The sequence below is a fragment of the Schistocerca piceifrons genome, chromosome 1 (assembly GCF_021461385.2).
Source record: "Schistocerca piceifrons isolate TAMUIC-IGC-003096 chromosome 1, iqSchPice1.1, whole genome shotgun sequence".
Taxonomy (NCBI): domain Eukaryota; kingdom Metazoa; phylum Arthropoda; class Insecta; order Orthoptera; family Acrididae; genus Schistocerca; species Schistocerca piceifrons.
This window is the reverse complement of record NC_060138.1, coordinates 440303507-440320701: the sequence shown is the minus strand read 5'-3', so window position 1 is coordinate 440320701 and position 17195 is coordinate 440303507.

Here is a 17195-nt window from a genome sequence, read left to right as displayed (position 1 = left end):
GCAGAGTGTGCGCTGATATGAAACTTCCTGGCAGATTAAAACTGTGTGCCTGACCGAGACTCGAACTCGGGGACTGTTACAAGAATTGGAAATTGACACTGACAATCGCGGAACGCAAAAACAGGAGCACAACAATTACGGGTCACATCCGTCGCAATTCCGCGATGAAAGAAATAATAACTGGACACGACAAGGCTATTCTCACAACACAAATCGTGACCAAAACAGACACCACCCGTATGACAACCGTTGGCAGAGTAGTAATAATTACAGGGAAAGATCACCTCTCTGTATTAATGAATATAACAGATACAATCATAGAAATAGACAATATGGCAACCAAAACTATTATTATCACGGGAGACAGAATAACTTGCGATGGTCCACCATGCAGTGATAATTCAGGGAGAAATTCTCCACCACTTAACCGACAAGAAAGAAACTACAGGAACTACCGACATGACGACAGACGATATAATCGTAACGACTGACTTGAATTGCATCAGAACTGGCGAGATTCAAACAGAGCAGGGCACTCTCGACAAGGTGAATTTGTAGAAGTTAGGTCTCCTAATCCCAATAACGACGCGCGCCAACAAAGAGACAGACAATGACTCGCACCGCAGACAGCCACGTGCGCCGGCTGGCTGGGAGAAAAATAACATAGCTAACCTTGAGAAAAATTCCAGTATTCTTTACCGCCGTATACCGCATGATAATTACGTTCAAGTTGAAACTCTGAGTACTGTGAAGAGTAAAGGATTGCACCACATTTCACATGTAAAACCGTTTATTGAAAGATAATCTGCTTTTTAAGTTAGTCTTTGCCATAAAACTTTTCACTTCACGCTACTATACAATTTGTCACACTGAGAAACTGTTAACATGCAACAATGTTTTGAAGTTAACTATCCAGTCTAGAACCCAGGGAACATTTTTAAACAGAAATTACGAATGCATTGTTATAGTGAACAGACGACAGAGTGTTGTTATTTGTACATTCTTGCTTCTTAGTTGCACGATTATGTAACGACTGTAAGGCTTACATACTTAGAACATATACTGGTACTGCTAATGAGACTTTAATGCAATATTTTGGTTTACTTGAAAATACATTCTGGATTTAAAGTACTTTCTGTGAGATACCAGATGACACAGTGGTTAGTTTATGTGACAGCTCCACGATTTTATCACGACGCTACTAATGAGTGACAATTTACAATGTTGCTTTTGTGGTGTTTCTGTTTTATATCTGCACAGTTTTTCTGCATTATTCTGGAAAGCAAAACATGTTTTAGTAGTAACTTTTTGTGGTATATCAGCAATGAGACAGCCTTTTTCGTGGCACAACAATACTTTACTGTACAGTACTTTCTTCATCACGCCAATAAGCGTAATAACTACGAAATCTATACGCAAAGCATTTCACTTTTGTTTTTCATGAGGTAAGTACATTGACTTCTGCAGAACTTAGCTTTCGGAGGACGATAACTACAACACTTCCACAGAGATTATCTTACAACATGACGTACAGTTTAGCGCTACAGTATACGTATTTTGTACTTAAAACATTTATTTTTAAAGATTTTTGAAGTACAATGATACAAAGGTTTTCTGTAATACATTTCGTTCCATTGCTGTAATCTGTAACACCTGAGGGTATAATTATATTAATCCTCAGGGGGCTACACGTTTACTTTGTGTACCATGTGTTTGGCAAGCACAAGGACCCCTAGCTAATATGGTATTTGCTTATACAACTTTACACATCGGTACCATATTTCTCTAACACACAAATTACACAGCTATCTGACCATTTAACTGAGAGATAAACATTTTTTTTACTACATCAGTGACACATGTTTACGCAATTACACAGTTGGGTAACTTCACACTTATGAAATTGTATTTTGTCTGTACTTGTGAACTGTTCATATTTTTTCGGAAACATTGTGATACTACGAGAGGTTTGAATGATGTATTTGGTAAGGGAGCATGATTTTCAAGTACATTTGAGGTAGATGACACTATTGAAATGAACAGAGAACTTTTTTAGGTTTTGACGTTATTGCAGAAAGCTACGACGTTTTTGAGATTTGACTGAGGTGTTATGATGTTATTTTTATGATGACGATGTGTATTATGCTGATGAGGTATGTTTATGATCAATAAGATGATGCTACTGTATATGAGGAATTTGATTATGCTACATATTTATTATGATGAAATATTGAAGAAGTGTCGACAAATACGTATATGAATAATGAGTAGTGGTTAGGGACTCTGATTTGTGGAAAAGGATGTTGGAAACCAAGAATCGTACTTTAAGAGTTATGAAATGTGTGTAAATGTGTGAATGTATCACAATGCGACGAAAACTTTTTGACCACTGTTATATTCATAGGATTTTGTTTCTACGTATTTGCAATGCAAATTCTCGACCTGTGAAATTTTTTATATGAGACTGTCACTGTAGTGCAAACTGGTGTCGTAAATATTTTGGTATGAAAGTTAAGTGACCACCTTCACGTAATGCGTCGTGGGTAACCAGCTGCATGACAGATGCCTGGAAAAAAGTCATTAGTGTGTGCCTTTCAGAGGCACAGGTGGAGAAGAAAAAAAGAAGAGGCCATTATCCTCGCTATTGACATTCCTTTGTAGAAAGCACCGTAAATACGACACCCTCAAACTTGAAAACTTGATTACACTGTAGAGTTCTTAATTTATGATATTTACTGAAATGAAATGATGAGAAACATTTCATGTCTATTGTCTTGCTAGTTGAAAGATTGTTTACTGCATTATGAAATGCCATATGGCTAGTGAATGACGTTTCACACCTTGCTTCGCCTATTTTGTTTAATATCTAGTTCCTAGCTGCACTGCAGCATTGGCTAAAATAAAATTTTATAGATGTACTAATATAAATATTTTATGGCTACAGATCAGTAAAAAAAAAATATGATCTACTTCCAAGAAAACGAGGGAACATAAATAGACATTTCCCTTCACAGGAACTGCATAAATAATTTTTTTTACAATTTGGTAACTTGTCTGCTACAGTAAGTTCTCATGATGCATCACCCTAGTGTTAAGATGTGACATAGGTATTAAACATGTCTATTTTTACTGTAATATTTTTTCTGCTTGAGCTTTGTCATGTTTAGATATAAGTTATTGCATATGGTGCTGCTGTTTGCCAGGCATAGTGTTACTGAATTTGACTTTGTATTACTCTGTTAAGCCAGTTTTACTACGGATTTATTTTTCTTGTTTGCTGCACAGTGCCTTATATTAGTTGTAATATTGCAATTGCTTTGCCAATTTCCATTTTTTTGTCATTGCTGTTTGTGTTAATTGTTTTACACCGCTGCATTACCTCGTCCCTTAGTTTAGCATCTGAGCTCAGTAGATTTAAGTTAGCTTAAGAGGGGGTAGACTATATATGAGAACGAGTTGTGATGAATTGGATGAAATGCATTGAGAAGCTATAAGAAAATGGTTTGGCCAAAAAAGGATTTTGAAAGAGGATATGAACAAAAATTAGGGTTTAGGGACAACAGGTTTAGGTAGGATTTTCTTGGAAATAAATGATGAGGTAAGATAATGGAAAATAAATAATGAGGTAAGAAATATGTGAACATATAAATACAGAAAGCATGATTGGATAGGTTTTTTTTTGGTGGAAACAAATGTTGAGATAAGACGAAAGATCTATGGAATGACGTTTTGGGTTGGACTGCAGTACCAAATGTTACACTGAAAACAAACCCTGTCCTGTATTTTTGTGTTATTACACTATGTGAATTTGTCTTCTTCCTGTCTTTATGTGTTTAGCTAATAAGATTTATGTTGTAGAATTTTTCAAATACTAAGTTATTTTCTTTGTAAAGATGTTTGGACATTATTTATTCTGTTCTGTTTTAATGCTCATGTGTGAAATTAATGTTTCGAAAACTATTCTCATTATTTTATATATGTACTTATCTCATAATTCTTGTAACACTGATGTACATGTTTATTCCTATTCTTTTGTAAAGCCCCTATTACTACAAATGTTATCTGTATTATTATGTTTTTAATGATGTATTTTGTACCTTTGTTATTGTATTCTTATGTTATAAAATTGTAATTGACACCAGTTCATCGAATTAAGTAACTTGTAAGTTACATTTCACTGCACACGTTTCTGTTGGTCATAGTATATGGACAATATGTGAGAAGTAGGGACTGATAGTGTTTGCACGTGTGTTAATAATTCAGCAAGGGACTGGTTAACAGCATTGCTGGTTCTAAGGACAATTAAAAAAAACTTTTTGAGTGCACAAGTGGTGGTTTATGGACTTGCTATATTTTCCGCAAGACTCTTCGATGGTGGTTGTGCACCTGCACAATCGCAATGGATGGCTGCTGGCCGTCTCTACAAGGACTACAGTGGGTCTGCACCTTTGATGACCCACCAATACCATTATTTCTACAAGGACTGCAGTGGGTCTGCACCTCTGGTGGCGCACCAATACCATACTCTCTACCAGAACTACAATGGTTCTACTCTGTGATGACCTACCTACCAATATTCTTGAACTTGGACTGACTCTGCTGTGGGTTTGCTCTGCATGCCAAGAGTAAGCACTGTCTTTCCGTTGGAAGGACAACACTACTTCTTCAAGACTGCATGGAAACCCACTATTTCCGTGTGCATTTTCTTTTACTGCTCAGGCTTTCAGAAAAACACTGCTATTTTACTGTGATGAACAATCAGGACTGTCTTTATGGACTGTGAGAAAATTTTAGCTTTTGACCAACATTGTATCAATAAGTGTGTGCATTTGATTTCTTTGTTATTGTAATTATGAAAATTTTCTTCAAATCTGTATTGGCCACTGCCCAAATCTATTTGTAAAGTTTTTGTGGGGAGCATGGGGGCTATGAAAGTAGGCTGTTTAGGTTTTTATATTGGTAACGCCACGTAGCGCTCTGATGAAAATCACTGGCTGTGCTGTGTGCAGTCAGTAGCTGGTTGGCATTGTTGTAATACTCGCCATTGTAGTGCTGGGCAGCGGCAGCTGGATGTGAACAGCGCGTAGCGTTGTGCAGTTGGAGGTGAGCTGCCAGCAGTGGTGGATGTGGGGAAAGAAATGGCGGAGTTTTGAAATTTGTAAGACTGGATGTCATGAACTGCTACATATATTATGACTTTTGATGATATTAAGGTAAATACATTGTTTGTTCTCTATTAAAATCTTTCATTTGCTAACTATCCCTATCAGTAGTTATCGCCTTCCGTAGATTGAATCTTTTATTTAGCTGGCAGTAGTGGCGCTCGCTGTATTGCAATAGTTCGAGAAACCAAGATTTTTGTGAGGTAAGCGATTTGTGAAACGTATAGGTTAATGTTAGTCAGGGCCATTTTTTTGTAGGGATTTTTGAAAGTCAGATTGCGTTGCGCTAAAAAATATTGTGTGTCAGTTTAAGCACAGTCTTGTATAATTCTTCTAAGGGGACGTTTCACTAGTAATATTGTTGTTTATTAAAACACAACCGGTTTAGCGGCTTTAAGTCGCATCATCAGATGAACAATGTTAAAAGATCATAGACATACCCATCGCTCCTAGCCAAAAGCTACTATTCATAGAATATCGTCAATGTTATGACAAGCGGAAGTTATAGCAGAAGTGCCTCATTTTTTAAAATTCGCCTGCAGCAGTATGACAGCAGGTTAGTTCAGTGCAGGGCAAGGCAAAATTGCCTGTTACGAACGACAAAGAATGAGGCAATTCTCCTTTACCTTTTGCTCGCCATAACATCGTCGACGTTCCCTAAATCGTAACTTTTGACTAGGAGGGATGGGTATGCCTATGATTTTTAAACATTGTTCACCTGATGATGCAGCTTAAACCCGTGAAACCAGTCGTGTTTTCATAAACAACAATATTACCAGCTGTGAGCGGAATTGTTCCTTACACCATTCCTTTCAACAGCTGCGGTTTTCCGGAATGTAAAATACTTTGTGAATTCTTAATTACCTGCAGTCGTTAGAAATATGACATGCTTAGCGGTAGTACAGTGTATGTGCGTGTGTGTATGTGTTTGTGTTTCTGTATATTATGATACAAATATTCCGTTCAAACTGGTACCAGCAACCGGCGAAAGTGCCCGTAGCCGTTTCCTGCAGAGCTCATATCGCGGCTGGCAGTGTTTGCGAGGCAGCCCAGCCAGCAATGAGCGCAGCGCGGCCCGGCCCGGCCAGGGCGCAGGAAGTATGTACGTGTTTCTGCGCCATTGCCGCGGCACGGGCGCCGTAACTCAGCGGCTCACGGCCGCTCGAGAGCTTCCTGGCTCTGAAAAACCAATTCTCGCCGTGCGCTAAGTTATATCGGAAATATTTTAGCAGTGTCTCCGCCAACGGGGGAGCGAACGCCAAGAAAGTTGGCGCCCCGCTGCGCTTCTTCATTCCGTTCCCGGCGGCCGCTGGCTGCGAGGCCCAGGCAGCCACTCCGACAAATCGGAGACACTCGCCACCTGCTGTCCGCACCAGTGTCAGCAGGAAGACTTTATGCGTAACACGATGCGCCAACTTCAGCATCTAAAAAGTGTTTTGACATTCAAGATATTTATAATCTCTCATCCAGACGAATAATTTTCGTGAGGTTGTAGGTCAAAGACCTATGCGTTATTGTAACACCATTAATAAATGAGATGCTGTCGTTAACTTTCTTCATAGGATTCTGAGCCGTGCACGGCTCGTGTTCTTGCCATTTATTGTTTGTCATCTTCTATTACGGTACTGCCGCCTCGTTTTCCTATTCCATTAACTGGCGTCACTAATTTCCTACCTTACTTGCCCGTGAGCGGCAGCAGCAGCGGTATCGTGTGTCTGGCAATCAGTTGGAGACGGACCAGCAGTGTAGTCGGGACGCAGCAGCAGTGAAGTCGGGGAAGGAGTGCCGGTGGGGCGCGGACAGCCAGTAGTCGCCGACCGCTGGCGACACACATGAACTGTCCGACGGAGGGAGATTGGAGTGGGACGACCATCGGTTGGTCGTTCGGTTGGTCGTCTCATCGGCCGACATATATTTGGTCCTTTCACTGTTTCCGGCCTAGTAGTTGGTCGGTTGGCGTGGAGCAGCGAGGAAGTCTCCATGGTGCGTGTCTGGCCGGGACCACTGGCGGCGCCCACGCAGTCGGAGTGTGAGGGGCTGTTCCCATTACTACGAGGTCCGTGGCTCACTGATCCCGGACACGAAAGTTGAGTCTTTACTTAATCTGCCAACCAGCCCCAACTATTCACATTGTGTCGTTTGAGTTTCGTTGTGGGCTGTTGGGACATTCCCACAAGCAACAACGTGAGTTTTCAAGTTGGTGAAATTCTAGCCTCCCTCCTGCGGTGTTTAACTTAACTTGATTATTTTTGAGTTGAAGTTCGCCAGCGGGATATTCTGCTTGTGGATGTTAACGTTCTGGTTACCTGCCCTGGCAGTTGACGTAAATTCAAGCTGTGTATTTTCCTTGTTGTGGCTGTCCAGCACGGCATGTATTTTGACAGCTGAATGTGTAATTCGTTGTGGGCGCTGATACCTTCTGCGTTGTTCCATTGAACTCCCTGTTGTGTGCTGGTCAGTTGGGGCCGAAGTTATCCTGTCGCTTGGTCCGTTGACTGTCTGTCGGTTGGGTTGCCGTCGGACTGAGAACTGTTGGGCCGACTGCCTGTCTCACCTAAGCGAGCGTTAGTGTTTGAATTCCAGGCCGACTCTTGGAAACTGCGGAGCGCCGTTTGATGTGCTGCCTTTTCTTATTTGTCCTTGTTGTTGGTTGTGTATGGCTTCTAACCGCTTTTAAATTAAAGTTGTTTTGCCCTTAAGGCGGGAGTTTGTTTGGGCCTTCAGCCTAATTTAGAGAAATGTTTTAAGATGAGGCCTTCTGCCTTTTAAAATTCAAATTCTTGTTTTTGAGTCTTAAATGATTGGCATTCAGCCGGTTTTCAATTTAAGTTGTTTTGCCCTTAAGAGGCGTGACACTGAATGGCGCATTCAGCCGGGAATTAAAAAATGGTTCAAATGGCTCTGAGCACTATGGGACTCAACTGCTGTGGTCATAAGTCCCCTAGAACTTAGAACTACTTAAACCTAACTAACCTAAGGACATCACACACATCCATGCCCGAGGCAGGATTCGAATCTGCGACCGTAGCGGTCGTGCGGTTCCAGACTGTAGCGCCTTTAACCGCTCGGCCGCTCCGGCCGGCCCCGGGAATTAAGTTCCAAAATTAATGTTTGGCTTGCTCTGTTTTAATGTTTTCTTTAAAATGTTTCAAATGGCTCTGAGCGCTATAGGACTTAACATCTGAGGTCATCAATCCCCTAGAACTTAGAACTCCTTAAACTTGCCCAAGGACAACACACACACATCAATTCCCGATGCAGGATTCGAACCTGCGACAGTAGCAGTCGCGCGATTCCGGACTGAAGCACCTAGAACCGCTCGACCACCGCGGCCGGCACTGTTTTCTTTACTCTTGTAATGTTTGTCAAACGAATGAAGTAGTATTTTCGAGTGTAATTGAGAGCCACAGCCGGCTAGTGTGTCCGAGCAGTTCTAAGCGCTTCAGTCTGGAACCGCGCGACTGCTACGGTAACCAGTTCGAATCCTGCCTCGGGCATGGATGTGTGTGATGTCCTTTGGTTGGTTAGGTTTAAGTAATTCTAAGTTCTAGGGGACTGATGACCTCAGATGTTAAGTCCCATAATGCTCAGAGCCATTTAAATCATTTGAACCATTTTCACAGCCACTCATTTTTCCCCTTTCCACAAATCAAACTATCTGTCGTGTTCTGCGGGAATAGCAGGGGACATCAGATTCATTTTGCGCTTGACTACTATAGCGTATACAAGTAAGGAGGCGCATGCTGTGGCAACACATGGTAGAAAAGGAGCAGTATACTATTTGACGGACCAGTCATTCCACTGTGAAGACATTCGTTTCATGGTGCACCTCGATCACATAGCTTTGGTTTGTGTTAAGAAGTTACTTAGCCTCTACAGGGTGTTAGAAAAAGGTACGGCCAAACTTTCAGGAAACATTCCTCACACACAAATAAAGAAAAGATGTTATGTGGACATGTGTCCGGAAACGCTTAATTTCCATGTTAGAGCTCATTTTAGTTTCTTCCACCTACGCTCAATGGAGCACGTTATCATGATTTCATACGGGATACTCTACCTGTTTTTGCTGCTAGAACATGTGCCTTTACAAGTACGACACAACATGTGGTTCATGCACGATGGAGCTCCTGCACATTTCAGTCAAAATCTTCGTACGCTTCTCAACAACAGATTCGGTGACCGATGGATTGGTAGAGGCGGACCAATTCCATGGCCTCCACGCTCTCCTGACCTCAACCCTCTTGACTTTCATTTATGGGGGCATTTGAAAGCTCTTGTCTGCGCAACCCCGGTACCAAATGTAGAGACTCCTCGTGCTCGTATTGTGGACGGCTGTGATACAATACGCCATTCTCCAGGGCTGCATCAGCGCATCAGGGATTCCATGCGACGGAGGGTGGATGCATGTATCCTCGCTAACGGAGAACATTTTGAACATTTCCTGTAACAAAGTGTTTGAAGTCACGCTGGTACGTTCTGTTGCTGTGTGTTTCCATTCCATGATTAATGTGATTTGAAGATAAGTAATAAAATGAGCTCTGACATGGAAAGTAAGCGTTTCCGGACACTTGTCCACATAACATACTTTCTTTCTTTGTGTGTGAGGAATGTTTCCTGAAAGTTTGGCCGTACCTTTTTGTAACACCCTGTATGGCGTTCATTGTGTGTAACATATAGCGACGACAACGAGTGTTACGTTAACAGGCCTCAGCGATAGCACATAAATTTTTCTAAGCATATAAATTTTTGTAGGCAGCATCAGAAGCAGAAACAGTGGCCACTGCTGTGTATGCCTTATAGATATCACAAACGGAATGAGTACGATTCTAAGGTTTAGGGTTGCATACGTTAGAAATCAAGGCGTCGCTGTTATGTCAGTATCATATTGGTTTCCTCGCTTGTCACTGTAGTCCTCTTCGTGTGACGAAGTGAGAACAGTGACGCTCTGATCTTTTCATACTCGTCGACTCGTTCCCTCTTACCGTTGTGTGGAGGGGTGAGAGAACAGACGTTGAATGCACGATCTTGCTGCTGTGATTTGGCACCGTCACGGCGATTACTGGGTTCAGGCGGCCACTAACGAAGCTGTATTTTGTGAATCTGCGGATGGTGCGAGGCGAAAATCAAGTAGTGCAGCGTATAAATGGTTCAAATGGCTCTGAGCATTATGGGACTTAACATCTGAGGTCATCAGTCCCCTAGACTTAAAACTACTTTAACCTAACTAACCGAAGGACATCAGACACATCCATGTCTGTGGCAGGATTCGAACCTGCGACCGTAGTAGCAGTGTGGTTCCGGACTGAAGCGCCTAGAACCACTCGGTCACAACGGCCGGCTGGTGCAGTGAATAGAATTGCAGAAGTTATTCACTACAGGAAGAGTCTCTGTTTTAAATAAAACAGAGACTCTGTTTTAAATAAAACAGAGACCTGCGCCTTCCATTTAAATAACAGACTAGCAGACAGAAAACTAAATATTACTTCCTGCGGAAACTGAATTAAACATAACAAATTTCCCAAATATTTAGACATAACTCTTGACAGGTCACTTATCTTTAATGAATACCTGGAACTAACTAGCCAGAAATTGAAAACCCGAAATAACATCATCCAGAGATTAGCAGGCACCACATGGGGAGCGGATGCAAATACACTACGTGTTGCAGCAATATCACACGTCTATTCCGTGGCAGAGTACTGTGCCCTTGTGTGGAGTAGGAGTGCCCGTGTAAAGAAGATTGACGCCCAGATCAATGAAGCCATGAGGACAATAACAGGGACACTAAAGTCAACACCTCTAGAATGGCTTCAAGTCCTCTCGAACATCACTCCGCCTGAAATCCGTAGACAGCAGGCAACAATTCAGGAATGGCAAAAAATAAATCATGCAGATAACGCAAGAGTACTACCGATACACCAAGTACTAGATAACCGCTGTCGATATCGCCTTAAATCAAGAGCGCCAATGTGGGAAGACAGAACACTTGCTCCAGGAAATACCTATGACTGCCACAAATCCTGGAAAATCAAGTGGAACAATAGTGACATTAACCGACACAATATAGAGGACCCCAGCCAACAACTCCCAGGAATGCAGCTTCCTCGTAAAATCTGGTGCCTGCTTAACCGTGTGAGAACTGGACACGCGAGAACTAAATCCATGCTGTACGAATGGGGCGCCAATGATAACCCAATGTGTGACTGTGAAACTGATCAACAAACATTAAAACATCTAGTGCAAGATTGTCCACTGCGAAGATTCTGTGGTGACTGGAGAGACTTCGTGGAGACCAGCGCTGCTGCCATTAAATGGCTGTCACATTTGGATACAACTTTTTGACGAATTGTAGCTGTGAGTATATTTCAACTTTGCTCAGATTTAATAATGACTGGTGTTTGTTCTATTATTACACTGGGCAACAACCAAAAAAACGTCATGGGTTTCTCAGCTGATTTAGACTAATTTTGGTGTTCTGAGTCCGAATATCACATTGATTTTGCTCTATCAGGTCAACTTTTTGAGATACAGCCATAGGCCTACATGACCATTTTTCCCTGAAATGTAAGCCTTTTTATAGGCTTCAATATGCTAATATTAGGGGTTTTAAGGGGATTATTGAGGACATATGAAAACAAAAGAAGCCTTTAAGATTGTAACAGTTAATCATTCCAATAGATGCCTTTTTTTCTTACTATAGTATAAAATTTATTCTAATTTTTATTGTCTGACAGTCAACTGCATATTTCTATTACTATTTCAGATTGATATGGCTTCTGCGCGACGTTCATGCATGAATAATCCAGACGTTTTCTGCTACATCTGCGGAGAATACACGCTTTCAGTGGACAGGAAGAACATCACGGGATTTGTGAAGAACGCCTACCAGGCTTACTTTCAAGTCAAGCTGGGTGACCAAGATAAGCCCTGGGCACCGCACACAGTCTGCAAGAAGTGCGTGGAATACCTCCGGCGGTGGACGAAGGGCACGAAAACTTCACTGAAGTTTGGGATTCCGATGGTTTGGAGGGAGCCCTTGGACCATGCATCGGATTGTTACTTCTGCGCCATCAATACTACTGGCATCAACCGGAAGAATCGGCACAGCCTCCAGTACCCCGACCTTCCATCTGCCCGCCGTCCAGTTGCTCACTGCGAAGAAATTCCTGTACCAGCGTTCACAGAGCTTCCTAACATCGACGACGAGGCCACCACTGCAGACGAGGGAGGATATATAGCAGACGAGGAGTATGAAGCACAAGATGGTCGGCAGCTCTTTTCACAATGTGAGCTTAATGATCTTGTTCGGGATCTCAGCTTGTCGAAGACTTCATCCGAGCTGTTGGCCTCCAGACTCAAAGAGAAAAATCTACTTGGCGAGGACGCGCGTATCACTTTCTTTCGTAGAAGGCATGAGGACTACATGGGCTACTTCTGCCAGGAGGAAGACCTAGTGTACTGCCGAGATGTCGCCGGTCTTCTTGCTAAACTCGGGGCTCCTACATACGATCCGAGCGATTGGCGACTCTTTATTGACAGCTGCAAGCGCTCTTTGAAGTGTGTGCTCCTCCACAACGGGAACGAGTTCGCCTCAATCCCTCTTGCTCACTCCACAACTCTCGTAGAGAAATATGAAGCAGTGAAGTACGTGCTCGACAAAATCCAATATGAGCAGCACCAATGGATCATCTGCGTCGACTTCAAGATGGTGAACTTTCTACTTGGTCAGCAGTCCGGGTTCACGAAATACCCGTGCTTTATATGTATGTGGGACAGTCGAGACAGAGCCCAGCACTATGTAAAGAAAGTGTGGCCGCCACGAGAGCTGTTAGTACCTGGTGCGAGAAACATCATAAACGAACCTCTTGTTGACCGGGAGAAGATATTGATCCCACCGCTACACATGAAGCTTGGGTTAATGAAACAGTTCACGCGTGCTCTGGACAAGGATGGGAGGTGCTTCCACTACCTGTGCCGAGCCTTTCCGCGACTGACCATTGAGGAGCTGAAGGCCGGCATTTTCGATGGGCCACAGATACGGCAGCTCATAAAGGACACAGAGTTCGAAAACTCCATGAACACGTTAGAGTGCGCCGCGTGGAAATCGTTTGTGCAGGTGGTGAACAACTTCCTGGGGAACACGAAGGCAGCAAACCACGCCAGACTCATCAGCAGCATGATAGAGGCCTTTCAAAAGCTCGGGTGTTTGATGAGTATAAAGATGCACTTCCTGTACTCACACATGGAGAAGTTTCCTGAAAACCTTGGGGCGATGAGCGACGAGCAGGGAGAAAGGTTCCATCAGGACATGCGCCAAATGGAGGATAGGTACCAGGGGAGGTGGGACGCAGTCATGATGGCGGACTACTGCTGGATGCTGAAGAGAGACAACCCAGCAGCTGCTCACAAACGGGAATCGAAGAAACGCCGATTCATGCCGTGAACTCTGAACTTTTGTGTCACGTAACGCTCATTGTTATACTAATATTATGATAAATATGCTTATTTAATTTGATGGAGTAAATAAAAACTTAATGAATTTGCATACGTTGACTTTTATTTCTTGAGGAAAACGGAAAAAATCTTCCGGGGTTTCTTAGCAGATGATACAAAGAAATTTGTTTTTTTACGAAAAATCGATTTTTAAAAATTTCTGTAGCAAAAAATCCTGACCTGATAGAACAAAACCAAGGTCATTTTCGGACTCAGAGCATCAAAATTAGTCTAATTCAGCGGGAAAACCCTAGACTTTTTTAAAAAAATCTATTTTTGTTGCCCAGTGTTATTTATCTGTGTATATGTATATACGTATTTGTATGTTATGTTATGTAAATTTACGATGTCAATACCGCACTTGCACTGGTAAAGCCATACGATAAATAATAATAACAGAAAGAGTGATACCTGGAAAAAGTTCAATGCTGCAGTCCAAACATCAGACGAAAAAAGTAAAACTTTCGTCCAATGCTAACAAAATGGCTGTATCCTCCTTTTTGCACCTCCATCACGACAAAATATATGCGCTCCATTAAACAAAAACGGGTACACAATAATGTTACTGTTATGCCCCTGCGACCAAAAAGCACGCTATTTGTTTTTAGTCATGGTGACACGCTTTTAAGGGATAATAGCGAGTTGTGTGGCTTACCATTCGTCTCTGTAACTTATTCGATTTTTTCTAATAATAAATCACCAGTTACAGAACACACTTCATCCTCCTATCCTGTTTTCGTATAATTCAGATACTGTCGTTATAGACTCAGTAACGTGTTTAAGATGTGTATATTTGTTAGATGTTCTCTGAAATGAGAATAAATATTAAAATAAATTTGCATGAGTTTCCGAAAAAGTTTTATACACACTCTAAGACAAAAAAAAGAAGAGACTCCGCGAAGGTAATATTCGAATGGGGCGGAAATCCGTAGATGTGATGTACAGAAAAACAAATGAAAACATTTTTACAAAAATTGGTTGATTTACTCAAGAGAAAGAGCTACATAAATTAAGTAAGTCAATAACGCGTTGATCTACCTCTGGCCCTTATGCAAGGCGTTGTTCAGCTTTACTTGATAGTTTGCTGTGATAAGAGGGTAACTGCGGAGATGACGTCATACTAGCTGGAGAGTTTAAGGCAAGTGTGCGGAGCTCATTTCCGATATGTACACTACCCCTGTTTTCCAGTTACCAGGGCAGGCAGCGTCTGGAACGTGTGCCGTGCGAGAGAGACTGAAGACCGACTGGCGACGCTGCAGAGCGTTCGCCGTCTCTCCCAGTGCAGAAGGTATCACGCACGTCCTTCTTTCTTGACCAACACTATAGATCTGCGGGAGAAAATTTCAGTCTGTAGGTACGAAAAGGAATTACATCTATATTGAGTTCTATACTCCGAAAGTCATCTTACTGTGTGTGCTGGAAGACACCTCCGATACGATTATCGTTTGCCTGCTGTTCCAAATAGATTTGTGTATTGGAAAAAAGACCTATGTATGAGATCTGACTGCTCTGGTTTTCGCATCGTGATCATTTCGTGAGTCACGTGTGGGTGGAAGTAATATGTTTCCCGACTCTTCTGGTAATGTACGCCTACGGAATTACAAGAGTAAACCTTTCCGTGACGCACGACGTTTCTGTCACTGAAGTTTGTTGAGCGTCAACGAAGCACTATCGAGTTTACTGTCGAAATATGCCGAACTTTGATGTTGCTTATTTCTTCTCTCAGTCCAATCTGATAAGAATCTCAGAGTGATGAACAGTACTCAAGAATCTTACAAGTGTGTCGTAAGCACTTTCTGCATGGTTGAAATACATTTACTTAATATTCTTGCAGCGATTTTTCCACTGAAATCGTCTGCAAACGAAGAGCTCGGAGTGGTAAGTCACTTGGCCACAAAAACACACAGCATGTCACCCGAAAAACATCAGTTCATTTTATTTAACAAGTTGTGCCAACCGCTATTAACAACGTTTTCAACACATGAAATCTGACGAACGCAAATGAATTAATTATTTATAACCATACCAAAAATTTAACTATAAATATTTAGTGCTCCAACTTTGCTGATTTTTTTTTTTAATTTCAAATCATTACCCCACATAGAGGTTTTCGTCAGTCAGGTGATACTGTCCCAAAATAATTGAAGAAATCGCAATATCAGTTCATGTGCTACTACATCAGACAGAAAGAACATTTCATTTAACAGATGTTACAGAATAATACGTTAAACCTGAACAGACATTTGGTTAACACATTGACATTTGGTTTACACACCAGATCACAACTGGCAATGAGTAACAGTAAGAGCAACATGAAATTCAAGCAGGGGAAGGATAGTTGAACTCTGATAAACAGGCGGCCGTTGTCTCCTGAAAGAGAGAGAGTTTCCAGTAATGATTGTTCATTCTAACAATTTTCAAGTCCTCTTCCGTATTAGATGCTTCACGTCCATGCTTTATTAGGTGTCCAAAAAAGAGAGAATGGATCTTTTCATATTTATAGCTTTATGGAAAAACTGGTAGAAGCCGACCTCAGGAAAGATCAGTTTGGATTCCGTAGAAATGTTGGAACCCGTGAGGCAATACTAACCCTACGACTTATCTTAGAAAATAGATTAAGGAAATGTAAATCTACGTTTCTAGCTTTTGTAGACTTAGAGAAAGCTTTTGACAATGTTGACTGGAATACTCTCTTTCAAATTCTGAAGGTGGCAGGGGTTAAATACAGGGAGCGAAAGGCTATTTACAATTTGTACAGAAACCAGATGGCAGTTATAAGAGTCGAGGCACATAAAAGGGAAGCAGTGGTTGGGAAGGAAGTGAGACAGGGCTGTAGCCTCTCCCCGATGTTATTCAATCTGTATATTAAGCAAGCATTGAAGGAAACAAAAGAAAAATTCGGAGTAGGTATTAAAATCCATGGAGAAGAAATAAAAACTTTGAGGTTCGCCGATGACATTGTAATTCTGTCAGAGACAGCAAAGGACTTAGAGGAGCAGATGAACGGAATGGATAGTGTCTTAAAAGGAGGATATAAGATGAACATCAACAAAAGCAAAACGAGGATAATGGAATGTAGAGGGAATCAGATTAGGAAATGAGACACTTAAAGTAGTAAAGGAGTTTTGCTATTTGGGGAGCAAAATAATTGATGATGGACGAAGTAGAGAGGATATAAAATGTTGACTCGCAATGGCAAGAAAAACGTTTCTGAAGAAGAGAAATTTGTTAACATCGAGTATAGATTTCAGTGTCAGGAAGTCGTTTCTGAAAGTATTTGTATGGAGTGTAGCCATGTATGGAGGTGAAACATGGACGATAACTAGTTTGGACAAGAAGAGAATAAAAGCTTTCGAATGTGGTGCTACAGAAGAATGCTGAAGATTAGATGGGTACATCATATAACTAATGAGGAGGTATTGAATAGGATGGGGGAGAAGAGAAGTTTGTGACACAACTTGACTAGAAGAAGGGATCGGTTGGTAGGACATGTTCTGAGACATAAAGGGATCACCAATTTAGTATTGGAGGGCAACGTGG